The following is a 10,701-nucleotide window of genomic DNA, read 5'->3' as shown; positions in this document are numbered from 1 at the left end:
TTCTTTGTGAATTTTCAGACCTTTTGTCTGACTTAGTGCTTAGCTCAGATAAGATAACTATAGTGGGCGATTTTAATATCCACACAGATGCTGAGAATGACAGCCTCAACACTGCATTTAATCTATTATTAGACTCTATTGGCTTTGCTCAAAAAGTAAATGAGTCCACCCACCACTTTAATCATATCTTAGATCTTGTTCTGACTTATGGTATGGAAATAGAAGACTTAACAGTATTCCCTGAAAACTCCCTTCTGTCTGATCATTTTTTAATAACATTTACATTTACTCTGATGGACTACCCAGCAGTAGGGAATAAGTTTCATTACACTAGAAGTCTTTCAGAAAGCGCTGTAACTAGGTTTAAGGATATGATTCCTTTGTTATGTTCTCTAATGTCATATACCAACACAGAGCAGAGTAGCTACCTAAACTCTGTAAGGGAGTTAGAGTATCTCGTCAATAGTTTTACATCCTCATTGAAGACAACTTTGGATGCTGTAGCTCCTCTGAAAAAGAGAGCTTTAAATCAGAAGTGTCTGACTCCGTGGTATAACTCACAAACTCGTAGCTTAAAGCAGATAACCCGTAAGTTGGAGAGGAAATGGCGTCTCACTAATTTAGAAGATCTTCACTTAGCCTGGAAAAAGAGTTTGTTGCTCTATAAAAAAGCCCTCCGTAAAGCTAGGACATCTTTCTACTCATCACTAATTGAAGAAAATAAGAATAACCTCAGGTTTCTTTTCAGCACTGTAGCTAGGCTGACAAAGAGTTAGAGCTCTATTGAGCTGAGTATTCCATTAACTTTAACTAGTAATGACTTCATGACTTTCTTTGCTAACAAAATTTTGACTATTAGAGAAAAAATTACTCATAACCATCCCAAAGATGTATCGTTATCTTTGGCTGCTTTCAGTGATGCCGGTATTTGGTTAGGCTCTTTCTCTCCAGTTGTTCTGTCTGAGTTATTTTCATTGGTTGCTTCGTCCAAACCATCGGCATGTTTATTGGACCCCATTCCTGCCATGCTGCTCAAGGAAGTCCTACCATTATTTAATGCTTTAATCTTAAATATGATCAATCTATCTTTGTTAGTTGGTTATGTACCACAGGCCTTTAAGGTGGCAGTAATTAAACCATTACTTAAAAAGCCATCACTTGACCCAGCTATCTAATTATAGGCCAATTTCCAACCTTCCTTTTCTCTCAAAGATTCTTGAGAGGGTAGTTGTAAAACAGCTAACTGATCACCTGCAGAGGAATGGTCTATTTGAAGAGTTTCAGTCAGGTTTTAGAATTCATCATAGTACAGAAACAGCATTAGTGAAGGTTACAAATGATCTTCTTATGGCTTCGGACAGTGGACTTATCTCTGTGCTTGTTCTGTTGGACCTCAGTGCTGCTTTTGATACTGTTGACCATAAAATTTTATTACAGAGATTAGAGCATGTCATAGGTATTAAAGGCACTGCGCTGCGGTGGTTTGAATCATATTTGTCTAATAGATTACAGTTTGTTCATGTAAATGGGGAATCTTCTTCACAGACTAAAGTTAATTATGGAGTTCCACAAGGTTCTGTGCTAGGACCAATTTTATTCACTTTATACATGCTTCCCTTAGGCAGTATTATTAGACGGTATTGCTTAAATTTTCATTGTTACGCAGATGATACCCAGCTTTATCTATCCATGAAGCCAGAGGATACACACCAATTAGCTAAACTGCAGGATTGTTTTACAGACATAAAGACATGGATGACCTCTAATTTCCTGCTTTTAAACTCAGATAAAACTGAAGTTATTGTACTTGGCCCCACAAATCTTAGAAGCATGGTGTCTAACCAGATCGTTACTCTGGATGGCATTTCCCTGACCTCTAGTAATACTGTGAGAAATCTTGGAGTCATTTTTGATCAGGATATGTCATTCAAAGCGCATATTAAACAAATATGTAGGACTGCCTTTTTGCATTTACGCAATATCTCTAAAATCAGAAAGGTCTTGTCTCAGAGTGATGCTGAAAAACTAATTCATGCATTTATTTCCTCTAGGCTGGACTATTGTAATTCATTATTATCAGGTTGTCCTAAAAGTTCCCTAAAAAGCCTTCAGTTGGTTCAGAATGCTGCAGCTAGAGTACTGACGGGGACTAGCAGGAGAGAGCATATCTCACCCGTGTTGGCCTCTCTTCATTGGCTTCCTGTTAATTCTAGAATAGAATTTAAAATTCTTCTTCTTACTTATAAGGTTTTGAATAATCAGGTCCCATCTTATCTTAGGGACCTCGTAGTACCATATTACCCCATTAGAGCGCTTCGCTCTCAGACTGCGGGCTTACTTGTAGTTCCTAGGGTTTGTAAGAGTAGAATGGGAGGCAGAGCCTTCAGCTTTCAGGCTCCTCTCCTGTGGAACCAGCTCCCAATTCAGATCAGGGAGACAGACACCCTCTCTACTTTTAAGATTAGGCTTAAAACTTTCCTTTTCGCTAAGGCTTATAGTTAGGGCTGGATCGGGTGACCCTGGACCATCCCTTGGTTATGCTGCTTTAGACGTAGATTGTGGGGGGGTTCCCATGATGCACTGTTTCTTTCTCTTTTTGCTCCGTATGCATCACTCTGCATTTAATCATTAGTGATCGATCTCTGCCCCCCTTCACGGCATGTCTTTTTCCTGTTTTTTTCCCTCAGCCCCAACCAGTCTCAGCAGAAGACTGCCCCTCCCTGAGCCTGGTTCTGCTGGAGGTTTCTTCCTGTTAAAAGGGAGTTTTTCCTTCCCACTGTTGCCAAGTGCTTGCTCATAGGGGGTCGTTTTGACCGTTGGGGTTTTTCATAATTATTGCATGGCCTTGCCTTACAATATGGAGCGCCTTGGGGCAACTGTTTGTTGTGATTTGGCGCTATATAAGAAAAAAGTTGATTGAGTTGATTGAATGGATGAGTGTGTGTATGAATGGGTGAGTGTGAGTTGATGGGTGAATGTCTGTGAATGGATGAGTGTGAGTGAATCTGCGAGTGTGTGTGTGAATGGATGAGTGTGACTGAATGTGTGTGAGTTTGTGAAAGTTGTAGGTTGTTGATTTGTGGCCGATATCAAATCTATCATTTTTCTCTAAAATTCTGGAAAAAGTGGTGTCACGGCAGCTCGTAGACTATCTTACTGAGAATAATCTCTTTGAGCCACTGCAGTCTGCTTTTAGAAAATATCATTCCACAGAGACGGCTCTCACGAAAGTGGTGAATGATCTTCTGCTTACAATGGATTCAGACACCACTACGGTTCTGGTGCTGTTAGAGCTCAGTGCTGCATTTGATACAGTGGATCATCATATTCTATTTGATAGGCTGGAAAATCATTTTAGGATTACTGACAGTGCCCTTGTATGGCTGACGTCATACTTGACCAGTCGTTCTCACTGTGTTTTGTACAGTAACACTACCTCTGACCTTAGTGACATGAAATTTGGGGTTCCACAGGGGTCTGTCTTAGGCCCCCTGCTTTTCTCCCTTTATATAGCACCCCTTGGGCACATATTGCGGCGTTTTGGGATTACCTTTCACTGCTATGCAGATGATACTCAGTTATATATGCCGATAACTGCTGGTAATCTCGTTCACATGGAATCCTTAGAAGATTGCCTTGCAGCATTGAGAAGCTGGATGTCTAGAAACTTCCTACTTTTAAACTCTGATAAGACTGAAATGATGATTCTTGGTCCAGTGAGACATCTGCATCAATTTGACCAGTTAACGCTCAGCCTCGGCTCATGTGTCATACATCACACTGACAAAGTGAGGAAGCTTGGGATTATTTTTGATCCTTCGTTGTCCTTTGGCCTCCACATTAGAGATATTATGAGGACTGCTTTCTTCCACCTGTGAAATATAGATTCGTTCCATCCTGTCTATGGCTGATGCTGAGACCCTGATTCATGCATTTATCTCTTCTAGATTGGACTACTGCAATGTTCTATTTTCTGGTTTACCGCAGTCTAGCATTAGGGGTCTCCAATTGGTTCAGAATGCTGCAGCCAGACTTTTGACACGAAGCAGAAAGTTCGACCACATTTCACTCATTTTGGCGTCTCTTCACTGGCTTCCTGTCCCAGTGAGATCAGATTTTAAGGTTCTGCTACTAACCTATAAAATTATTCATGGACTGGCTCCCCTACCTAGCTGACCTAATTAAACCTTACGTACCGGCCCGGGCTTTACATTGTCAGGGTGCAGGACTACTTTGTGTTCCTAGGGTGAATAAGAAGTCTGCGGATCACAGAGCTTTCTCTTATCGTGCCCCTGTTCTGTGGAATGATCTCCCTGCATCAATAAAACAGTCAGATTCTGTGGAGATTTTCAAGTCCAGACTTAAGATGCACTTATTTTCCCTTTCATATGGCAGCATACTGGTACAGTTTTGTTTTACGCTTTTTACTCTGTTAACTCATTTATTAGTAATTGGAGTGGGCTGCGGCCTCAACTTTACCTAAATTCTGGGTCTTTTAATGAAGCTTAGGGCTAGCGGGCGACGATCACCTTAGTATTTCTTCTGTTTTTCTTGTTGATTGATGCTGACAAATTATACAGTATTTTTTGTCTTTCTGATGCCTGATTCTGTTTTTTCTCTCTGTTTAAGGTGCAGCTCCATCCAGAGATGGGAGTTGTATTTGTGTTGGTGATCCTCCTGTCCTGTGCGCCAATAGCATTTCTTGTATATTCGTCCGTCAATTGTTCTGTGAATTGTTCTGTAATTTATGTCTGTATCATGGCCCAAGCAGAGGGTCACCCCTTTGAGTCTGGTCTGCTTGAGGTTTCTTCCTCAGAGGGAGTTTTTCCTTACCACTGTTGCTCTGGGGGTTAGTAAGGTTAGACCTTACCTGTGTGAAGCGCTTTGAGGCAACTCTGTTGTGATTTGGCGCTATATAAATGAAAATAAAATGAATTAAATTGAATTAATTTGAAAAAAAATGTGTGTGAATGAATGGATGAGTATGTGTTTGTGAATTGTGTATGTTGTTGGTATGTGTGTGTTTATGAAAGTTGTATGTTGTTGGTGTGTGTGAATGAATGGATGAGTGTGTTTGTAAATGCTGTATGTTGTTGGTGTGTGTGAATGAATGAATGTCAGTTTGTGAATATTGTATGTTGTTGGTATGTGTGTGTGAATGGATGAGTGTCAGTTTGTGAATATTGTATGTTGTTGGTCTGTATGTGTGAATGGATGAGTGTGTTTGTGAATATTGTATGTTGTTGGTCTGTGTGTGTGAATGGATGAGTGTGTTTGTGAATATTGCATGTTGTTGGTATGTGTGTGTGAATGGATGAGTGTTTGTGAATATTCTATGTTGTTGGTATGTGTGTGTGAATGGATGAGTGTGTTTGTGAATATTCTGTTGTTGGTATGTGTGTGTGAATGGATGAGTGTGTTTGTGAACATTCTATGTTGTTGGTATGTGTGTGTGAATGGATGAGTGTGTTTGTGAATATTCTATGTTGTTGGTGTGTGTGAATGAATGGATGAGTGTGTTTGTGAATATTCTATGTTGTTGGTATGTGTGTGTGAATGGATGGATGAGTGTGTTTGTGAATATTCTATGTTGTTGGTATGTGTGTGTGAATGGATGAGTGTGTTTGTGAATATTCTATGTTGTTGGTGTGTGTGAATGGATGGATGAGTGTGTTTGTGAATATTCTATGTTGTTGGTATGTGTGTGTGAATGGATGAGTGTGTTTGTGAATATTCTATGTTGTTGGTGTGTGTGAATGGATGGATGAGTGTGTTTGTGAATATTCTATGTTGTTGGTATGTGTGTGTGAATGGATGAGTGTGTTTGTGAATATTCTATGTTGTTGGTGTGTGTGAATGAATGGATGAGTGTCAGTTTGTGAATATTGTATGTTGTTGGTCTGTGTGTGTGTGAATGGATGAGTGTGTTTGTGAATATTGCATGTTGCTGGTATGTGTGTGTGAATGGATGAGTGTGTTTGTGAATATTCTATGTTGTTGGTGTGTGTGAATGAATGGATGAGTGTCAGTTTGTGAATATTGTATGTTGTTGGTCTGTGTGTGTGAATGGATGAGTGTGTTTGTGAATATTCTATGTTGTTGGTGTGTGTGAATGAATGGATGAGTGTCAGTTTGTGAATATTGTATGTTGTTGGTCTGTGTGTGAATGGATGAGTGTGTTTGTGAATATTGCATGTTGCTGGTATGTGTGTGTGAATGGATGAGTGTGTTTGTGAATATTTTATGTTGTTGGTGTGTGTGTGAATGGATGAGTGTCAGTTTGTGAATATTGTATGTTGTTGGTCTGTGTGTGTGAATGGATGAGTGTGTTTGTGAATATTCTATGTTGTTGGTGTGTGTGAATGAATGGATGAGTGTCAGTTTGTGAATATTGTATGTTGTTGGTATGTGTGTGTGAATGGATGAGTGTCAGTTTGTGAATATTGTATGTTGTTGGTCTGTGTGTGTGAATGGATGAGTGTGTTTGTGAATATTCTATGTTGTTGGTGTGTGTGAATGAATGGATGAGTGTCAGTTTGTGAATATTGTATGTTGTTGGTCTGTGTGTGTGAATGGATGAGTGTCAGTTTGTGAATATTGTATGTTGTTGGTCTGTGTGTGTGAATGGATGAGTGTGTTTGTGAATATTCTATGTTGTTGGTGTGTGTGAATGAATGGATGAGTGTCAGTTTGTGAATATTGTATGTTGTTGGTCTGTGTGTGTGAATGGATGAGTGTCAGTTTGTGAATATTGTATGTTGTTGGTCTGTGTGTGTGAATGGATGAGTGTGTTTGTGAATATTGCATGTTGCTGGTATGTGTGTGTGAATGGATGAGTGTGTTTGTGAATATTCTATGTTGTTGGTGTGTGTGAATGAATGGATGAGTGTCAGTTTGTGAATATTGTATGTTGTTGGTCTGTGTGTGTGAATGGATGAGTGTCAGTTTGTGAATATTGTATGTTGTTGGTCTGTGTGTGTGAATGGATGAGTGTGTTTGTGAATATTCTATGTTGTTGGTCTGTGTGTGTGAATGGATGAGTGTCAGTTTGTGAATATTGTATGTTGTTGGTCTGTGTGTGTGAATGGATGAGTGTGTTTGTGAATATTGCATGTTGCTGGTATGTGTGTGTGAATGGATGAGTGTGTTTGTGAATATTCTATGTTGTTGGTGTGTGTGTGTGAATGGAAGTGTGTCAGTTTGTGAATATTCTGTTGTTGGTATGTGTGTGTGAATGGATGAGTGTGTTTGTGAACATTCTATGTTGTTGGTATGTGTGTGTGAATGGATGAGTGTGTTTGTGAATATTCTATGTTGTTGGTGTGTGTGAATGAATGGATGAGTGTGTTTGTGAATATTCTATGTTGTTGGTATGTGTGTGTGAATGGATGGATGAGTGTGTTTGTGAATATTCTATGTTGTTGGTATGTGTGTGTGAATGGATGAGTGTGTTTGTGAATATTCTATGTTGTTGGTGTGTGTGAATGGATGGATGAGTGTGTTTGTGAATATTCTATGTTGTTGGTATGTGTGTGTGAATGGATGAGTGTGTTTGTGAATATTCTATGTTGTTGGTGTGTGTGAATGGATGGATGAGTGTGTTTGTGAATATTCTATGTTGTTGGTATGTGTGTGTGAATGGATGAGTGTGTTTGTGAATATTCTATGTTGTTGGTGTGTGTGAATGAATGGATGAGTGTCAGTTTGTGAATATTGTATGTTGTTGGTCTGTGTGTGTGTGAATGGATGAGTGTGTTTGTGAATATTGCATGTTGCTGGTATGTGTGTGTGAATGGATGAGTGTGTTTGTGAATATTCTATGTTGTTGGTGTGTGTGAATGAATGGATGAGTGTCAGTTTGTGAATATTGTATGTTGTTGGTCTGTGTGTGTGAATGGATGAGTGTGTTTGTGAATATTCTATGTTGTTGGTGTGTGTGAATGAATGGATGAGTGTCAGTTTGTGAATATTGTATGTTGTTGGTCTGTGTGTGAATGGATGAGTGTGTTTGTGAATATTGCATGTTGCTGGTATGTGTGTGTGTGAATGGATGAGTGTGTTTGTGAATATTGCATGTTGCTGGTATGTGTGTGTGAATGGATGAGTGTGTTTGTGAATATTCTATGTTGTTGGTGTGTGTGAATGAATGGATGAGTGTCAGTTTGTGAATATTGTATGTTGTTGGTCTGTGTGTGTGAATGGATGAGTGTGTTTGTGAATATTCTATGTTGTTGGTGTGTGTGAATGAATGGATGAGTGTCAGTTTGTGAATATTGTATGTTGTTGGTCTGTGTGTGAATGGATGAGTGTGTTTGTGAATATTGCATGTTGCTGGTATGTGTGTGTGAATGGATGAGTGTGTTTGTGAATATTTTATGTTGTTGGTGTGTGTGTGAATGGATGAGTGTCAGTTTGTGAATATTGTATGTTGTTGGTCTGTGTGTGTGAATGGATGAGTGTGTTTGTGAATATTCTATGTTGTTGGTGTGTGTGAATGAATGGATGAGTGTCAGTTTGTGAATATTGTATGTTGTTGGTATGTGTGTGTGAATGGATGAGTGTCAGTTTGTGAATATTGTATGTTGTTGGTCTGTGTGTGTGAATGGATGAGTGTGTTTGTGAATATTCTATGTTGTTGGTGTGTGTGAATGAATGGATGAGTGTCAGTTTGTGAATATTGTATGTTGTTGGTCTGTGTGTGTGAATGGATGAGTGTCAGTTTGTGAATATTGTATGTTGTTGGTCTGTGTGTGTGAATGGATGAGTGTGTTTGTGAATATTCTATGTTGTTGGTGTGTGTGAATGAATGGATGAGTGTCAGTTTGTGAATATTGTATGTTGTTGGTCTGTGTGTGTGAATGGATGAGTGTCAGTTTGTGAATATTGTATGTTGTTGGTCTGTGTGTGTGAATGGATGAGTGTGTTTGTGAATATTGCATGTTGCTGGTATGTGTGTGTGAATGGATGAGTGTGTTTGTGAATATTCTATGTTGTTGGTGTGTGTGAATGAATGGATGAGTGTCAGTTTGTGAATATTGTATGTTGTTGGTCTGTGTGTGTGAATGGATGAGTGTCAGTTTGTGAATATTGTATGTTGTTGGTCTGTGTGTGTGAATGGATGAGTGTGTTTGTGAATATTCTATGTTGTTGGTCTGTGTGTGTGAATGGATGAGTGTCAGTTTGTGAATATTGTATGTTGTTGGTCTGTGTGTGTGAATGGATGAGTGTGTTTGTGAATATTGCATGTTGCTGGTATGTGTGTGTGAATGGATGAGTGTGTTTGTGAATATTCTATGTTGTTGGTGTGTGTGTGTGAATGGAAGTGTGTCAGTTTGTGAATATTCTGTTGTTGGTATGTGTGTGTGAATGGATGAGTGTGTTTGTGAACATTCTATGTTGTTGGTATGTGTGTGTGAATGGATGAGTGTGTTTGTGAATATTCTATGTTGTTGGTGTGTGTGAATGAATGGATGAGTGTGTTTGTGAATATTCTATGTTGTTGGTATGTGTGTGTGAATGGATGGATGAGTGTGTTTGTGAATATTCTATGTTGTTGGTATGTGTGTGTGAATGGATGAGTGTGTTTGTGAATATTCTATGTTGTTGGTGTGTGTGAATGGATGGATGAGTGTGTTTGTGAATATTCTATGTTGTTGGTATGTGTGTGTGAATGGATGAGTGTGTTTGTGAATATTCTATGTTGTTGGTGTGTGTGAATGGATGGATGAGTGTGTTTGTGAATATTCTATGTTGTTGGTATGTGTGTGTGAATGGATGAGTGTGTTTGTGAATATTCTATGTTGTTGGTGTGTGTGAATGAATGGATGAGTGTCAGTTTGTGAATATTGTATGTTGTTGGTCTGTGTGTGTGTGAATGGATGAGTGTGTTTGTGAATATTGCATGTTGCTGGTATGTGTGTGTGAATGGATGAGTGTGTTTGTGAATATTCTATGTTGTTGGTGTGTGTGAATGAATGGATGAGTGTCAGTTTGTGAATATTGTATGTTGTTGGTCTGTGTGTGTGAATGGATGAGTGTGTTTGTGAATATTCTATGTTGTTGGTGTGTGTGAATGAATGGATGAGTGTCAGTTTGTGAATATTGTATGTTGTTGGTCTGTGTGTGAATGGATGAGTGTGTTTGTGAATATTGCATGTTGCTGGTATGTGTGTGTGAATGGATGAGTGTGTTTGTGAATATTTTATGTTGTTGGTGTGTGTGTGAATGGATGAGTGTCAGTTTGTGAATATTGTATGTTGTTGGTCTGTGTGTGTGAATGGATGAGTGTGTTTGTGAATATTCTATGTTGTTGGTGTGTGTGAATGAATGGATGAGTGTCAGTTTGTGAATATTGTATGTTGTTGGTATGTGTGTGTGTGAATGGATGAGTGTCAGTTTGTGAATATTGTATGTTGTTGGTCTGTGTGTGTGAATGGATGAGTGTGTTTGTGAATATTCTATGTTGTTGGTGTGTGTGAATGAATGGATGAGTGTCAGTTTGTGAATATTGTATGTTGTTGGTCTGTGTGTGTGAATGGATGAGTGTCAGTTTGTGAATATTGTATGTTGTTGGTCTGTGTGTGTGAATGGATGAGTGTTTGTGAATATTCTATGTTGTTGGTGTGTGTGAATGAATGGATGAGTGTCAGTTTGTGAATATTGTATGTTGTTGGTCTGTGTGTGTGAATGGATGAGTGTCAG

This window comes from Thalassophryne amazonica, chromosome 4 (genome assembly GCF_902500255.1).
Source record: "Thalassophryne amazonica chromosome 4, fThaAma1.1, whole genome shotgun sequence".
NCBI classification, from domain to species: Eukaryota; Metazoa; Chordata; class Actinopteri; order Batrachoidiformes; family Batrachoididae; genus Thalassophryne; species Thalassophryne amazonica.
Note: the sequence above shows the minus strand (reverse complement) of the source record.